The 19,017-nt window shown below is 44.9% G+C and overlaps 1 protein-coding gene and 1 non-coding gene across 2 annotated transcripts in view; one reads left to right on the top strand and one right to left on the bottom strand.

Moving 5' to 3' along the window:
- LOC124553492 (protein PRRC2A-like) overlaps positions 1–19,017 on the top strand; it is a 1,723,518-nt gene that overhangs the window by 1,566,291 nt on the left and 138,210 nt on the right. The window lies entirely within an intron of this gene.
- Positions 1,100–1,173, bottom strand: Trnas-cga. The gene has a single exon. It is a non-coding gene; the product is annotated as a tRNA-Ser (tRNA).

Here is a 19,017-nt window from a genome sequence, read left to right as displayed (position 1 = left end):
AACAGTCTCAGTGTTGCGGAGAATTGCCTTCTGCCTTCTGCTTTCTGTTTTTAAAGTAAGATTCGAACCAATTGTAAGCTACTCCCCTTACTCCATAATGGTCCAACTTCTGCAGTAATATTTTGTGGTCAACACAGTCAAAATCAAAGAAAACACCTAGCGTTTAATTTGCGTAACCGGTCGTGCTCTCCAATAAAAAATACTAACAGTCGCAGCGGTCTTGTTTATTCAGATCGCGGAATATTTCATGAACGGCCCATTTCAACACGGATAATATATCACGAAGCAAATACCATTCGCACCGGCGGAATGTTACGTGATACCACGTATTCATACGTTTGTGACTATTACAGCGCCATCTGTCAAAATGCGAAAAAAGTGGTCCAACTAAAACATTCATATTTTTTTACGTACTACACTAATATGTAATAAAAACTGGGGTTCCTATTTTAAAAAACGCAGTTGATACCCGTTTGACCTATGGCAGCGCTATCTAGCGGGCCCAACTGTAGCGCCATCTGATTTCCCCCTGCAAGCTAGACGAATTTCGTTCTTTGTAGTTTTTCCGTTTGGTGCTTATTTCGTGAGACATTTGGCCCGGTCACGATTAATGGACCACCCTGTATATCCGAGAGCATGTCCTGCGACTATCTCGTGTTGAATTAACATTGAGACCGTGTGAGACTCCGTACACCAGCGTCGTGGCAAGCGCCACATCTCTCCAGCAGCGTCTCCAGTAGGTCAGAAGCCGCTCGCGCAGGGGTCCAGTGAGACGGCCGAGACTCGGTTTCCAGCGGGGCTGGAATGTTGTGTTGGGGCAGACGGCCGGCTATAGCGGCCTTGCGACATGTTCTGAGGAAACGTGCCCGAGAGATCTGCCGGCGGGCCGGGCAGAGAAATTGTCGCCCCGGGCTAGAAATCGGCCGCCGCTCCAGGATGAGGCAATCGCTCCTGGAACTTCCCGGGGACGTCTCGCCGCTTCGGTTTTTATCTCTGACTTATGTCACCGGTCTTTCGTCTAGTTAAACGCTGTCCATCTGTCTGGAAAATCGCCGCAACATGTCCCAGACACGAAACTTCCTGGCAGATTAAAACTGTGTGCACCGACCGAGACTCGAACTCGGGACCTTTGCCTTTCGCGGGCAAGTGCTCTACCAACTGAGCTACCGAAGCACGACTGACGCCCGGTACTCACAGCTTTACTTCTGGCAGTATCTCGTCTCCTACCTTCCAAACTTTACAGAAGCTCTTCTGCGAAAGGCAAAGGTCCCGAGTTCGAGTTTCGGTCGGGCACACAGTTTTAATCTACCTGGATGTTTCATATCAGCGCATACTCCGCTGCAGAGTGAAAATCTCATTATGTCCCAGACATGTCCCAACATGGCACATTTCCAGATGTTTATGAGCTATGTAAATCCAGTTAGCGGCATGATTCACTCCCTAACCGGCTGTCGACCGTTACCTGAGTATCATAAGAAAGGAGGATCATTAAGGCCAAATATGTGCGAGAACGATTGTAAGCTGATCGCAAAATCAGATTAACAACGCCTGCATCCAAGGTGTTGACAGGAGTAATATACAGAAAAAATGGAAAAGAAAATCGCGGATCTGTTAGATGACGGTCAATTTTTTTTTTAAATTCTTTATTGTCAAAACCATTATAATTATACAAATTAACCCACTACCTTAATTCATTAGTGCGTCCTAACAGTAATACATTTATATTAAATTTTGCAGCTAGTTTAGTTTTAGTAGGTGAGCTACAGTTGTTATTATTAGCAAACAATGGGCATCTAATATCTACATATACTATTTATGCCTAATTCCTATAACTAATTTAATTTGTATTTGTATTCTGCAGCGTCACATGTGTGCCAGTGAAGATATAAACCTACTTTTACTTGCTTGCTCTTCGAGCTAATCCCGAAGAGCATGCCCCTGGCACTGGGCAGGCATCGATGTTAAACTCGCTGCAGTCCCTATCTTAATTTCCTATAACTAAGTCCTACAAACTAACTTATCCTACGTCATATCCGGTGTATGTCATAATCGGTGGTTGTTCCCTACTCCCCCTAGTCCTGCACGTGGCGGATTCCAACTTAGATGTAGTCGGCCAGTCCACGCACAGGCGGCATGGGAATAGGGCTCTTGGACGCAATCGTTGGTTATTGTATCTCTCCTAAATAGTCAATTAGAACTTTTCGAGATACCTCGTTTGCCAAGGTGTTTAAGGTCTGAAAAGTTTCCTCTCGTCTGAGTAGTTGGTATGTGCCACGGTTGGGTAGTCTGTCAATTTGGCTTTAGGAGAGGTAAAGGAACCAAGAGAGGCATTTCTGACGTTGCGGTTGATAATGGGTGCAAGACTAAACAAAAATCAAGTCGCGGTCTTTTTCGACGTAGAATAAGCGTTCTACGATGTAAAATGGTGCAAAATGTTCGGAAATCTGGGAAAATAGGTGTAAACTACAGGGAAAGATGGGTAATATACAGTATGTACAAGAACCGAAAGGGGACAATAAGAGTTGTTGACCAAGAAAGAATGGCTCTGATTGAAAAGGATGTAAGACAGGGATGTAGTCTTTCGGCCCTAATATTCAGTCTATAGATCGGAGAAGCAATGATGAAAATAAAGGTTCCAGAGTGGAATTACAATCCAGAGTGAAAGGATACCAGTCATAAGATTCGCTAATGGCATTGCTGCCGTCAGTGAAAGTGAAGAAGAATTACAGGATATGTTGAATGGAATGAGCAATCTGGTGAGTACGAAGAAAGACAGAAGTAATGAGAAGTAGCAGAAATGAGAAGCTCAGCATGGTGGTCGTAAAGTAGACGAACGTAAGGGATTCTGCTAACTTGGAAGCAAAATATCCCGTGACGTACGGAGCGAGGAGGACATAAAAAACAGACTAGGACTGGCGGAGGGGGCATCCATGGGCACGAAAAGTCCATTAGTACCTTAATTTGAGGAAGAAATTTCTGACAATGTACTTTTGTAGTACAGCATTGTATGGCAATGAAACATGGACTGTGGGAAAACTGGAACGCGTATTATGTTCGAGTATAATGAGTTTTCTGGAGACTAGAAATCTACTCTGTAGGAATCAGCATGGGTTTCGAAAAAGACGGTCGTGTGAAACCCAGCTCGCGCTATTCGTCCACGAGAATCACAAGGGAACCCCCCCATCCCACCCCCCTCAGATTTAGTTATAAGTTGGCACAGTGGATAGGCCTTGAAAAACTGAACACAGATCAATTGAGAAAACAGGAAGAAGTTGTGTGGAACTGTGAAAAAATAAGCAAAATATACAAACTGAGTAGTTCACGGCAACATAGGCAACATTAAGGACACTCGGACCGCAGGAGCGCCGTGGTCTCGTGGTAACGTGAGCAGCTGCGGAACGAAAGGTCCTTGGTTCAAATCTTCCATCGAGTGAAAACTTTAGTTTTTTATTTTCAGTTCATGTGACAAACTCTTATGTTTTCATCACTTTTTTGGGAGTAATTATCACATCCACAAGAAAACCTAAATCGGGCAAGGTAGAAGAATCTTTTTACCCATTCGCCAAGTGTACAAGTTAGGTGGGTCGACAACATATTCCTGTCATATGACGCACATGCCGTCACCAGTGTCGTATAGAATATATCAGATGTGTTTTCCTGTGGAGGAATCGGTTGACCTATGACCTTGCGATCAAATTTTCTCGGTTCCGATTGGAGAGGCACGTCCTTTCGTCTACTAATCGCACGGTTTTGCGATGCGGTCGCAAAACACAGACACTAAACTTATTACAGTGAACAGAGACGTCAATGAACGAACGGACAGATATTAACTATGCAAAAATAAAGAAAGTAAAATTTTCACTCGTGGGAAGACTTGAACCAAGGACCTCCCCTTCTGCAGCTGCTCACTCTACCACGTGACCTCGGCGCTCCTGAGCTCACGTTCTCCTTGATGTTGCCTTTGTGGCCCATGAACTACTCAGTTTGTATATTTTGCTTATTTTTTCACAGTTCCACACAACTTCTTCCTGTTTTCTCAATTGATCTGTGTTCAGTTTATCAAGGCCTATCCACTGTGCCAAGTTATAACTAAATCTGAGGGGGGTGCGATGGGGAGGTTCCCTTGTCAGAGGGCCATAGACGCGGGTTCACAGGTAGATCCCGTGTTTCTTGACTTCCGCAAGGCGTTTGATACAGTTCCCCACAGTCGTTTAATGAACAAAGTAAGAGCATATGGACTGTCGGACCAATTGTGTGATTGGATTGAAGAGTTCCTAGATAACAGAACGCAGCACGTCATTCTCAATGGAGATAAGTCTTCCGAAGTAAGAGTGATTTCAGGCGTGCCGCAGGGGAGTGTCGTAGGACCATTGCTATTCACAATATGCATAAATGACCTTGTGGATAACATCGGAAGTTCACTGAGGCTTTTTGCAGATGATGCTGTGGTATATCGAGAGGTTGTAACAATGGAAAATTGTACTGAAATGCAGGAGGATCTGCAACGAATTGACGCATGGTGCAGGGAATGGCAATTGAATCTCAATGTAGACAAGTGTAATGTGCTGGGAATACATAGAAAGAAAGATCCTTTATCATTTAGCTACAGTATAGCAGGTCAGCAACTGGAAGCAGATAATTCTACAAATTATCTGGGAGTAGGCATTAGGAGTGATTTAAAATGGAATAACCATATAAAGTTGATCGTCGGTAAAGCAGATGCCAGACTGAGATTCAATGGAAGAATCCTAAGGAAATGCAATCCGAAAACAAAGGAAGTAGGTTACAGTACGCTTGTTCGCCCACTGCTTGAATACTGCTCAGGGGTGTGGGATCCGTACCAGATAGGGTCGATAGAAGAGATACAGAAGATCCAACGGAGAGCAGCGCGCTTCGTTACAGGATCATTTAGTAATCGAGAAAGCGTTACGGAGATGATAGATAAACTCCAGTGGAAGACTCTGCAGGAGAGACGCTCAGTAGCTCGGTACGGGCTTTTGTTGAAATTTCGAGAACATACCTTCACCGAACAGTCAAGCAGTATATTGCTCCCTGCTACGTACATCTCGCGAAGAGACCGTGAGGATAAAATCAGAGAGATTAGAGCGCACACAGAGGCATACCGACAATCCTTCCTTCCACGAACAATACGAGACTGGAATAGAAGGGAGAACCGATAGAGGTACTCAAGGTACCCTCCGCCACACTCCGTCAGGTGGCTTGCGGAGTGTGGATGTAGATGTAGAAGAGGCTGGAAGCGCATGAGTTGCGGTGCTATAGAAGGATGTTGAAAAGTAGGTGGACTGATAGGTAGTAAATGAGGAGGTTCTTTGCGGAATCGGCGAGAATAGAAACGTTTGGAAGGACTGAAAATACAGGAGGATAGGACATGTGTTAAGACATCAGGGGATGTCTTCAGTGGTACTAGAAACAGGGAGCTGTAGAGGGCAAAAACAGTAGAGGTAGACAGGGATTGGAATAAACCGAACAAATAATTGTGGACGTAAGTGGCAAGAGTACTCTGAGACGAAGGGGTTGGCAGGGGAAAGGAATTCGTGGCGGACCGCATCAAACTAGTCAGAAGACTGATCACTTAAACAAACAAACAAACAAAATGATAAAAAAAACGTCCGACAAATACATGTGCTTGTGGCGACATTGACTATATCGTATTAGAGGCCCTACCTATGAAAATCGGCAACGGTCTTGCCGCAGTGAATACACCGTTCCCGTCAGATCTCCGAAGTTAAGTGCTGTCGGGCGTGGTCGGCACTTGGATGGGTGACCGTCAGGCCGCCATGCGCTGTTGCCATTTTTCGGGGTGCACTCAGCCTCGTGAAGAGTTGGGCAAACTCGTTCATCCTTGGGAACTAGTTCACTGCTGATCGTTCTTTTATGGGAACCGTTCATTTTTACTCGTTGACCGTTCATTTGTGCTTGGTATATGGTTCTTATGATAAAACTGCCTCCCCCCTGGAGTATAGAGTTTTTATTCATTGTCGGCCTGTGTGGCCGAGCGGTTCTAGGCGCTTCAGTCTGGAACCGCGCGAGCGCTAAGGTCGCAGGTTCGAATCCTGCCTCGGGCATGGCTGTGTGTGATGTCCTTAGGTTACGTAGGTTTAAGTAGTTCTAGGGGACTAATGACATCAGATGTTAAGTCCTATAGTGCTCAGAGCCATTTGAACGACTTTTTTATTCATTACAGAATTCTTACACACTTTTAAAGGTAATTTCTGTGATTCTGAAGAACCTCTCGTTTAGCCAACCGTAGCCTTGTGTGGCTGATCGCAGGGGGCGCACGGAAAACCGGCCCCGAGTACAGACTGATCGCCAGTTACGGACAAACAGACAAACATATAATAAGTAGGCAGTGAAGAAATAACAAGCTAATGCAAGCAACAATTGCGAAAGAATCGATAATGTGTAGAGAGCTGGAGAAGAGAACATGAAAATCTCACGCGACGCGCGTGGGCTATAGCTCATGTAGCCTTGGTGGCTGTTTCCCAACTTGACAGACCGCAAGTACCTTGTATAAAATTCTTCGTTTCGACTTCCACCACATAGCTATGCTACGTTGTAAACAATAATCGTTTACACCCTATATATACTTCACGTTGTCTCTGAGTTCGTAGGCAAAGTAGTGACTTTATGGAAGCATAAAATAAAATGTTGCTTTCTCATACTTGCGTCACACGCTTAGTAAAAATTAGGTTTTTATGTTGCATTGTTATAGTTAATGCAGCAACAGTAATAATAATTAAGTTCGCAGTAATCAAGTTTTTGGTTTGAAAGCTCCTTCTGAACAAATCTTTTTGAGATAATAAGTAAATACGATTTTATGGCAATCCATGTCTTTTCAAAGGGAGAGGCACCGCTTTTCCTACTGAGCCAAAATGACGCACAACACACTTTTTTCTTCTTCAAAGAAACCGAACTAGCAGGTAATGCAAATTTGAAACAACCAAACTTAAAAATAATTATAGCCTTCCTAAATGTAGTGTTTTGTGTATGAAAGATACACGAAAATCGTTTTATATGAATTTTCTTACACTAAAAATTAAGCAAGTTACTGAAAGTTAGCTGCTAAATCAAGTCGATGAAACCAAAAGTATATGAATAACAAAAAAACTTGCCTAGTTATAAGCATGTCTTCTGCTGTTCATCGATATAATGAAGTGAGCTGATATGCCCTTTTGTTACCTGAAAAGACGTACCTATTACATACAACGTAATTTTTATGTAATTCACGTAACTAAAAAATACTTTTTGATTACCGGTCGTGGACACTGAATAGCCAGAACCGAGTGCAAGAACAGTTTGGAACACATGTAAAGTAGGCGAGCGCAGTGAACGAAACGAACAACTGGATGCTGAACTAACTAGGAGCAGTCGGCAGTGGAACTGAGACAGGCGGTCGTGCGAAGAACGACGGGGGAGGCCGAGGGAGGCCGAGACTGAGACGAGCACGCGACCCAGGCTGGAACGAGGACTGCCGAAGTGACCGCCGCGACCGAAGTGAACTAGTGAACTATGAACCGATCGTTCCTCGTTCCCGGGGACTATAAGAAGACCGCCGCGACCGAAGTGAACTAGTGAACTATGAACCGATCGTTCCTTGGAATTCGTTCCTCGGTCCTTTCGTTCATCTTGGTGAACCGTTCCTTTGCACCCGTTCGTTCGCGAACTACCCATCTCTACTCGTGATGGCAATTGAGGAGCTACTCGACCGCATAGTAGCGGATCCGGTCAGAGAAAACCACCACAACGACCGGGAGACACACGCCCCTCCTATCCGCATCCTCCTGCGAGGATGACACGGCGGTCGGATGGTCCCGATGGGCCACTTGTGGCCTGAAGACGGAGTGTCAGTGTGTGTCACATATGAACATCTGCAGACTTAAATAACAACATTGGTACACTAAGTCTCATTGTTAGAGACAAAGAAAAATTGAAGATTAGGGTCTGACGAAACCCGACACCGAGGTCCTTAGAGACGGAGCGCAAGCTCGTTTACGAAATGATGGGGAAGGAAATAGGGCGTGCCCTTCCAAGGGAACCATCGCGGTATTTGCTTGTAGCGATTTAGGGAAATCGCAGGACGCCTAAATCTGGATGACCGGACGCGTTCTCCCGAATGCAAGACTACTGACATTAAGCCTCAAGCGGACCAGTGGTTAAGAATGGCAGCTGGCGATAAACTATCTGCTGTGATGTTAGTGTACGAGAACAAATTGTAGTACCGTAGTGTAGTTTCGAGTGCTTTTTTTTTGTATTAGCGTATTCCGGGAGGAATGGTGAGTATTCAGGAGTGTGGCAGGAACGATCATTCGAATGAAAGGAGTCCAGAGTTTCTGAATGACAACTCCTACTCAATGGATGAAGTTTTAGATATGAAGCAGTAACTATAAAAAAATTATTATTTTGTGGAAAGAAAAGTTAAGGTGACACTTCTACATAATTAAGAAATGCCGTATTCATGATACGAGGAACATGTATGTACACTCCTGGAAATGGAAAAAAGAACACATTGACACCGGTGTGTCAGACCCACCATACTTGCTCCTGACACTGCGAGAGGGCTGTACAAGCAATGATCACACGCACGGCACAGCGGACACACCAGGAACCGCGGTGTTGGCCGTCGAATGGCGCTAGCTGCGCAGCATTTGTGCACCGCCGCCGTCAGTGTCAGCCAGTTTGCCGTGGCATACGGAGCTCCATCGCAGTCTTTAACACTGGTAGCATGCCGCGACAGCGTGGACGTGAACCGTATGTGCAGTTGACGGACTTTGAGCGAGGGCGTATAGTGGGCATGCGGGAGACCGGGTGGACGTACCGCCGAATTGCTCAACACGTGGGGCGTGAGGTCTCCACAGTACATCGATGTTGTGGCCAGTGGTCGGCGGAAGGTGCACGTGCCCGTCGACCTGGGACCGGACCGCAGCGACGCACGGATGCACGCCAAGACCGTAGGATCCTACGCAGTGCCGTAGGGGACCGCACCGCCACTTCCCAGCAAATTAGGGACACTGTTGCTCCTGGGGTATCGGCGAGGACCATTCGCAACCGTCTCCATGAAGCTGGGCTACGGTCCCGCACACCGTTAGGCCGTCTTCCGCTCACGCCCCAACATCGTGCAGCCCGCCTCCAGTGGTGTCGCAACAGGCGTGAATGGAGGGACGAATGGAGACGTGTCGTCTTCAGCGATGAGAGTCGCTTCTGCCTTGGTGCCAATGATGGTCGTATGCGTGTTTGGCGCCGTGCAGGTGAGCGCCACAATCAGGACTGCATACGACCGAGGCACACAGGGCCAACACCCGGCATCATGGTGTGGGGAGCGATCTCCTACACTGGCCGTACACCACTGGTGATCGTCGAGGGGACACTGAATAGTGCACGGTACATCCAAACCGTCATCGAACCCATCGTTGTACCATTCCTAGACCGGCAAGGGAACTTGCTGTTCCAACAGGACAATGCACGTCCGCATGTATCCCGTGCCACCCAACGCGCTCTAGAAGGTGTAAGTCAACTACCCTGGCCAGCAAGATCTCCGGATCTGTCCCCCATTGAGCATGTTTGGGACTGGATGAAGCGTCGTCTCACGCGGTCTGCACGTCCAGCACGAACGCTGGTCCAACTGAGGCGCCAGGTGGAAATGGCATGGCAAGCCGTTCCACAGGACTACATCCAGCATCTCTACGATCGTCTCCATGGGAGAATAGCAGCCTGCATTGCTGCGAAAGGTGGATATACACTGTACTAGTGCCGACATTGTGCATGCTCTGTTGCCTGTGTCTATGTGCCTGTGGTTCTGTCAGTGTGATCAAGTGATGTATCTGACCCCAGGAATGTGTCAATAAAGTTTCCCCTTCCTGGGACAATGAATTCACGGTGTTCTTATTTCAATTTCCAGGAGTGTATGTATAAATGAGCTCAAAAAGTGGATATGTAAGACCTACGAGCACTTGTCCATCTTCGCTAATGTGGAACTCATCTCTTCCAGTTACCAAGTGCTCATAGCCCTTGAGGTCTGCGTGTAGATGTGGACTAGACTGTTTCGCTTCGAATGATCGTTCCTTTCATATTGCTGAGTATTGACCATTCTTCCTGGCACACCCCGAATTTTATTTCACCTATTATTGAATTACTTTAACTACATTACAAGTCTTGAAGCAAATGCATAAATACATTTGTATTTGTTTTTTCATGTTCTGTAGCTATGTGGGAATACCACCCGCATTAAATTCCAGTTGGCAGGCGACGAGATTGTAACCAATAATAAGTCTCTTCACCACTAAGTAACCGAAATAATCAGCACCCTCTATAACGCGTCTCGCAATTTCCAGTCTGGAACCGCGCGATCGCTACGGTCGCAGGTTCGAATCCTGACTCGGGCATGGATGTGTATGATGTCCTTAGGTTAGTTAGGTTTAAGTAGTTCTAAGTCTAGGGGACTGATGACCACAGATGTTAAGTCCCATAGTGCTCAGAGCCATTTGAACCATTTTTTTGATGACCTCACATGTTAAGTCCTATAGTGCTCAAAGCCATTTGAACACTATCTGATCAATCGTATCTGGACACACACATTAGTGGACACTAATAGCTCCCCCCCCCCCCCCCTCTGCTTCTCCTTTGACCGTCAGCTAAACTATTTTCGCAGTTCTCATCCTAAAATCATAATATCATAATATGCTGCAGCAGTGTACTATTCCGGTGGGGCTCCAAACGCGGTCCGTAGATCACGATTTATCACTGATTCGCTTGAATTACGCAAGGAGAATGCTTGCTTGATTCCTTCGAGAACGAAAACTGACAAATAAGCCATCGCTCATTTGCTTTACTGTCACATAAAGCTAGCGAAATAAAAAGTAAATAGACAAAGGGAAGGTAAACGGGGCGTCGTTGGAGACTGAAAAATTACGAGAGTATTGGAAATGGCAAGATGCTACGATGAATAGCCGGGAATAGGAGTGTGTGCGAGGTCATTCACACGAGGAAAAAAAAAAGTGACACGAATAGTTAAATTGGAGTTAGAAAGAACGTTGTTGCTGTTGTTGTCTTTAACTCAAAAGACTGTTTTTATGCACCTCTCCACTGCTTTGGAGGAGGGGACCAAACTGCGAGGTCGTCGGTCCCATCGCATTTAGGGAGGCACGGGGAAGGAAATCGGCGGTGCCCTTTGAAAGGAACCAGCCCAGCATTTGCCCGAAGCTATTTAGGGAAATCACGGGAAACCTAAATCAGGATTGCCAGACACAGGTTCGAACCGTCGTCCTCCCGAATTCGTGTCCAGTGTGCTAACCACTGCGCCACCTCGCTCTGTGCCTCTTCATCTTTTCGTAAATACTGCAACCCACGCCCACTTGAAGCTTCTCATCATACTCGTCCTTTGGTCTCCGTCTACAATTTTTATCAAATAACTTCCGGGAATTCAGCCAGGTAACACTTTCAGCGACCGCCGATATTTCGGCGGGAGAACACCCCGCCATTTTCAAGGCAAACTGCAACGGACAGGCGGCGTACATGCAAATTTAATACCTCGGTTCTCGGACTGAAGCGGGGAAGATAACACACACACACTGAACACTAGTGGCACCAAAGATGGCCAAAGTCAGAGCTATCGATAGTGAGACTATGAATTCGCAGGTGAGGTAGCATTGAGTCTGTCCCTCTGTTTCTTGACAAGGGAGAGAGCCGGATTCCAAACAGAGTTTAAACAGAAACCTCCATCCCTGTTAACGAGGTTGCTCGCTAATTTAATCTCAACTGCCTCCCTAATAGCTGGACGTGCATGCCAATATCTCGGTGTTATTATATAACATGGGGTGACCAGTATCCAAGCAATGTTCGGCAATAGCAGATCTATTTGGCTGCTGTAATCGTGTGTGCCGTTTATGCTCAGTACATCTGTCTCTTTAGGCATGTGTTGACATCCACTTACTTTTTATTTAATGACCAGTATTACGAGCAGACAGACGGAGTTGCGATGGGTAGTCCGTTGTCTCCTGTGATCGCAAATTTGTTTATGGAAGACTTCGAGGAACGTGCATTGGAGTCGGCGCCTTTAAAACCCGCCTGTTTCTATAGATACGTTGACGATACCTTCGTTGTTTGGCCTCACGGTAGGGAGAATTTGAATGTCTTTCTAGAACATCTGAACTCGATCCACCCGAACATTCGTTTTACGATGGAGGTGGAAAAGGATGGTTGCCTTCCCTTTCTCGACATGTTGGTTAGGAGGAAGGATGATGGATCATTGGGACATGCAGTCTACAGGAAACGTACTCACACCGACTTGTACTTACAAGCTAATAGTTGTCACCATTCGCCTCAGCGTGAAGGGGTACTTCGTACCTTGATACACAGGGCACATATCGTTTCTGACGCTGAGACTTTGCCAGCTGAGCTGTCCCATCTTGAAGTTACATTTCGTCAAAATGGTTACAGTGATAGACAGATTGAACGTGCGTTTCGCTATCGACCCACTGTACATCAGGTGATTGATGATAATTCTGAGTCGACACCTAAGTCTACTGCCTTCTTGCCTTACGTAGGAAACACGTCCAATAAGATCGGTCGTATTTTACGGAAATACGATGTGAAATGTGTTTTCCGACCTCCATCTAAAATTAGAGCACTTTTGAGTTCCGTTAAGGATGATCTTGGACTGCGTAAGGCGGGTGTATATCGTGTCCCTTGTAGCTGCGGCATGGCATATATTGGTCAAACTATCAGGACCGTGGAGGACCGATGTACTGAGCATAAACGGCACACACGATTACAGCAGCCAAATAGATCTGCTATTGCCGAACATTGCTTGGATACTGGTCACCCCATGTTATATAATAACACCGAGATATTGGCATGCACGTCCAGCTATTAAGGAGGCAGTTGAGATTAAATTAGCGAGCAACCTCGTTAACAGCGATGGAGGTTTCTGTTTAAACTCTGTTTGGAATCCGGCTCTCTCCCTTGTCAAAAAACAGAGGGACAGAGTTAATGATACCTCACTTGCGAGTTCGTAGTCTATCGATAGCTCTGACTTTGGTCATCTTTGGTGGCACTAGTGTTCAGTGTGTGTGTTATCTTTCCTGCTTCAGTCCGAGAACCGAGGTATTAAATTTGCATGTACGCCGCCTGTCCGTTGCAGTTTGCCTTGAAAATGGCGGGGTGTTCTCCCGCCGAAATATCGGCGGTCGCTGAAATTGTTACCTAGCTGAATTCCCGGAAGTTATTTGAAAGTTGTATACGCCAGGAGAAACTCAGGTCTTACAATTTTTATCTCCGACACTTCCTTCCGTTACCAAATTGCCGAAATGTCTAATCCTTCATGCCTCGTGGCAGTATATGAGCAAAAACACTTGGCACTGACAAGGAGTAACCTGTACTGCGTCAACCTCTTCAGCCAGCAGTAGCATTTGCAGCCATTGTCCTCGGTTACGAGCTGTATACGAGACCAGTCCAATCCTTGTCTTCCCCTGCAGATCCTACACTCCACATCTTCCTGTGGGCCCACGAACTTTATTCCCTGGTGTCGTAACACATGTCCTGTGATCGTCTCTCTCCCTCTCTTCGCCGATTCTGCAGAGAACTTCCCCACTCCTTATCACTTCACCTAAATGTCAACATCTCAGTCGCTTCGATAGCCTTCTTTCCGAGTTCTACCGCAGTCCATGATTCACTACCGTACAATACTGGGCTCCAAACGTACATTCTCAGAAAGTAGAAAGTTCTTAAATTATGGCCTATGTTTGATAGTAGTAGACTTCTCTTTGCCAGGAATGCGCTTTTTGACAGCGCTAGTCTGCTTTTCATGTCCTCCTTGCCCCGCCCGTCCTGGGTTATTTTGCTTCCAAGGTCACAGTACGTAGAATGTAACGGAAAGTCATCGAGTAAAACCTAAGTGACTTCTGCCGTTGCTCGAGGTAGTGTTATAGGCATTTGGACTATCAGACCAATTGTGTGATTGGATTGAAGAGTTCCTAGAAAACAAAACGCAGCACGTCATTCTCAATGGAGAGAAGTCTTCCGCAGTAAGAGTGATTTCAGGTGTGCCGCAGGGAAGTGTCGTAGGACCGTTGCTATTCACAATATACATAAATGACCTTGTGGATGACATCGGAAGTTCACTGGGGCTTTTTGCGGATGATTCTGTAGTACATCGAGAGGTTGTAACAATGGAAAGTTGTACTGAAATGCAGGAGGATCTGCAACGAATTGACGCATGGTGCAGGGAATCGCAATTGAATCTCAATGTAGACAAGTGTAATGTGCTGCGAATACACAGAAAGAAAGATCCCTTACCATTTAGCTGCAATATAGCAGGTCGGCAACTGGAAGCAGTTAATTCCATAAATTATCTGCGAGTAGGCATTAGGAGTGATTTAAAATGGAATGACCGTATAAAGTTGATCGTCGGTAATGCGGATGCCAGACTGAGATTCATTGGAAGAATCCTAAGGAAATGCAGTCTGAAAACAAAGGAAGTAGGTTACAGTACACTTGTTCGCCCACTGCTTGAATACTGCTCAGCAGTGTGGGATCCGTACCAGATAGGGTTGATAGAAGAGATAGAGAAGATCCAACGGAGAGCAGCGCGCTTCGTTGTAGGATCATTTAGTAATCGCGAAACCGTTACGGAGATGATAGATAAAGTCCAGTGGGAGACTCTGCAGGAGAGACGCTCAGTAGCTCGGTACGGGCTTTTGTTGAAGTTTCGAGAACATACCTTCACCGAGGAGTCAAGCAGTATATTGCTCCCTCGTACGTATATCTCGCGAAGAGACCGTGAGGATAAAATCGGAGAGATCAGAGCCCACACACAGGCATACCGACAGTATTTCTTTCCACGAACAATACGAGACTGGAATAGAAGGGATGAGCGATAGATGTCCTCAAAGTAACCTCCGCCACACACCGTCAGGTGGCTTGCGGAGTGTGGATGTAGATGTAGATGTAGATGTAGGTAGACCCTCTGCAGTTCCTTATCCGTACAAACAATTTAGGAGACAATCTGAGAAGCCCTCTTAGGTTGTTTGCAGACGATGCTGTCGTTAATCGTGCAATAAACTCATCAGAAGAACAAAACAAATTCCAAAATGATTTGGAAAAGATATCTGAATGGTGCGTAAATTTGCAATTGACCCTAAATAATGAAAAGTGTGAGGTCATCCACATGAGTGGCAAGAGGAATCCGTTAAACTTCGGGCACACGATAAGTCAGTCAAATATAAAATCTCTGATTTCAACTAAGTGCATATGAAGTATATTTACGAACAACTTAAATTGGAAGGAACACACAGAACATTTCGTGTGGAAGGCTAACCAAAGACTGCGTTTTATTGGCAGGACACTTAGAAAATGTAACAGACCTACTAAGGAGACTGCCTACACTGCGCTTGTCTGTCCTCTTTTAGAATACTGCTGCGCGGTGTGGGATCCTTACCAGGTAGGACTGACGGAGTACACGAACTAGTTCAAAGAAGGGCAGCATGTTCTGTATTATCGCGAAATAGGGGAGAGTGTGTCACCGACATGATACAGGATTTGGGATGGACATCATTAAAGCAAAGGCGTTTTTCGTTGCGGCGGAATCCTCTCACGGAATTTGAAACATCAATTTTCTCCCCCGAATTTGAAAATATTTTGTTGACGCCGATCTGCGTAGGGAGAAGCGATCATTATAATGAAGTGTGGGAAATCAGAGCTCGCACGGAAGGATGTAGGTATTCGTTTTTTCCGAGCGCTATTCGAGATTGGAATAACAGATAATTATTGTGAAAGGGGTTCTGCCAGACACTTAAGGGAATTTGCAGAATATCGATGTTGATGTAGATGAAGGTAGCAGACTTCCTTAACTTCTTATAGTTCGTTGTCATCAATTTTCATTTCAAGTTTATCGCTAATTTCGTTCTTCTGCTCCTCAACACCCTTTGTCTTTCTCAGGTTTACTGCCAGTTCATATTCTGTGCTCACACCGCCCAACAGGTGCTTCAGTTGTTTTTACCATTCCACTGAGGAAGCAATGTCATCAGCAAATCTTATCATTGATACCCTTTCATCTTGAATATCGATTCCACTCCTGATTGTTTTATGTTGATCATTCCTATCTGCAAGTTGAACAGTAGGAACTATTGTCTTATGTCCTATCTAATCCGAGTACATCTCTCTTTATCTTCCATGTTTACTGTACCCTCTCGAGTTCTGTACTCCTTCGTGAACGCCTATAGCGTATTCAGTGTCTCTCTAAAGCGTATATTAATTTCGCTGAGTAGACCCAACCTCTCGCATCATATCACATTACCAGTCCTTTATTCCACAAATCGTATCAAAGGAGCAGAATACAGGAAACAAGTCGTAGGGGGATGTAACGAATATGCAGAGATGAAGACATGTAAAACTGATGAAAAGAGACAGCGTAGTTTGCGTATGACCACTTCGAAGAACACAAAGAATGCGCGATGGAAGCAAATAAAGTAATACGGGGAAGGATTGTCGCCAGAGCTGAATGCGGAAACAGCAGATGTAGCAGGTGTCTTTATAGACGTCTGGACGTTATAAGTGGCAGCTACTAGAAATCCAGAAGAGCGTACGCTGCGAAAAAGCCATTTGCGGTCATCTACCGGGGTTTCGCTGTTGCCGCAACCTGTTGGTTTTCATTCCGTAATCTCTCTTTTCAGGCAGTCAAGTCCGAGAGCTATACAATACGATCGACCATGTTTATACGTATGCCTACGTGTGATTCCTGTATCATGCTGGTAGTAACTGTTGTTCTTACTGCCGTCTAAATACGTTGACGATAAACATTATGGCCTTATGTAAACGTACGATATCTGCTAGGGCTAAGTTCTTTGGTGAGATTTCAGGCGTTCGTTTGGTAGTCTAGTGTTGACAGTCCGGTGTTATCGATTCGAATGTGCGTTAGTTATAACGTACGAGGTCAATCGTCAAGTTTTAATTATCGTCTTCAAAAATTAAGTTACGTAAATAATTCTACATCTACATGGTTACTCTGCAATTCACCCTTAAGTGCCTGGCAGAGGGTTCATCGAACCATTTTCATACTACTTCTCTACCATTCCACTCTCGAATGGCGCGTGTGAAAAAGGAATACCTAAATCTTTCCGATCTCTTATTTCTCTTATTTTATTATGATGATCATTTCTCCCTACGTAGGTGGGTGTCAACAAAATATTTTCGCAATCGGAAGAGACAGTTGGTGATTGAAATTACGTAAATAGATCTCGCCGCAAAGAAAACCGCCTTTGTTTCAGTGACTGCCACCCCAACTCTCGTATCATATCAGTGACACTCTCGCCCCTATTGCGTGGTAACACCAAACGAGCTGCCCTTCTTTGCACTTTTTCGACGTCCTCCGTCAATCCCACCTGGTAAGGATCGCATACTGTGCAGCAGTATTCCAGCAGAGGACGGACAAGTGTAATGTAGGCTGTCTCTTTAGTAGGTTTGTCGCATCTTCTAAGTGTTCTGCGAACAAAGCGCAGTCTTTGTTTCGCCTTCCACACAGTATTATCTGTGTGGTCTTTCCAACTTAAGTTGTCCTAATTATAATTCCTAGGTATTTAATCGAATTGACAGCCCTTAGATTTGTGCGATTTATTGCATACCCAACAATTTATCTTATTCCTTCTAGTATCCATGTGGATGACCTCGTACTCTTCTTTGTTTAGTGCCAATTGCCACTTTTCGTACCATACAGAAATTCTCTGTGGATCATTTTGTAATTGGAATTGATCGTCTGATTATTTTACTAGACGGTAAATTACAGCGTCATCTGCAAACAATCTAAGGGGGCTGCTCAGATTATCACCTGGATCATTTATGTAAATCAGGAACAGCAGAGGGCCTATGAGACTACCTTGCGGAACGCCAGATATCACTTCTGTTCTACTCGATGATTTACCGTCTATCACTACGAACTGTGACACCTCTGAGAGGAAATCACGAATCCAGTCACACAACTGAGACGATACTCCATGTCCACACAATCTGATTAATAGTCGCTTGTGAGGAACGGTATCAAAAGCCTTCTGGAAATCTAGGAATATGGAATCGATCTGAGATCCCTTGCCGACAACACTCATTACTTCATGGGAATAAAGAGCCAGCTGTGTTGCACAAGAACGATATTTTCTGAATCCGTGTTGGTTATGTATCATTAAGTACTCTATCAATGGCCTGCGGTATTTTCTTTTGAGTGTTCTAGAGGTGCGCTGCGGTACTATGGCGCGGGATTTTTTTTTTTTTCCGTATCGGTAGTGCAGGCATGTACGTGCAAGACAACAAACACATTGGTTATGTGAGTTTATTTTTTGGAGGTAACGACGAAGTCTTCATGACCATCTGTCGTAGTCAGTGAATCGTTGGAGTACGGTAGAACCAGCAAAATTTCGTTTGACATGGAACAGTAATCGATACGACAGAGGATTTAATGTCCAGTATGAGTAACGCAGGCCAACGCCATGAAAGAAAAATGCTGATTAATTACGTGGATGAAAATATCCTAAGAGGAAGTTACCAGTAAACATACGCGACCAACGATTCTTTAAATAATTGAAATTCCATGTATGAAACAACTTCAGACATTTGATTACTTGCAAAAGAGTTAAAAGTGCCAGATACTTGACGTTAAGCATGTAATATCTTTGCGGTTGAGGACACAAAACCCTAATTATTTTAGTTTCATTACTTTCTAATTGTTCACCCACAGACTAATGAAAAATTTTCTAAAATGTTTGAAATTATGTTTAAAGTTTGTTGTGTGTCCACAAGTGCTCTTATTTATCAAACGCTGAAAGTGTTTACTATGGGTAATTTTACACTCCGTTTTAAGGGAAGCTAGTTTTTCCCGCGTCTCAATGTTTATGACGTCATATCTCCCTAATTATGTCTCGTGCAGTGATATAATTTCGCAGGAACATTCAGTGGTACATCCAGATACTGTCCGCAAAATATGTTGCAAATGGAGTTGATTGTAAAGAAGTAATAAAA

This window comes from Schistocerca americana, chromosome 11, assembly GCF_021461395.2.
Source record: "Schistocerca americana isolate TAMUIC-IGC-003095 chromosome 11, iqSchAmer2.1, whole genome shotgun sequence".
In the NCBI taxonomy this organism is placed as follows: domain Eukaryota; kingdom Metazoa; phylum Arthropoda; class Insecta; order Orthoptera; family Acrididae; genus Schistocerca; species Schistocerca americana.
The sequence above is the reverse complement of the archived record's forward strand: the minus strand, read 5'-3'. Positions and strand labels throughout refer to the sequence as shown.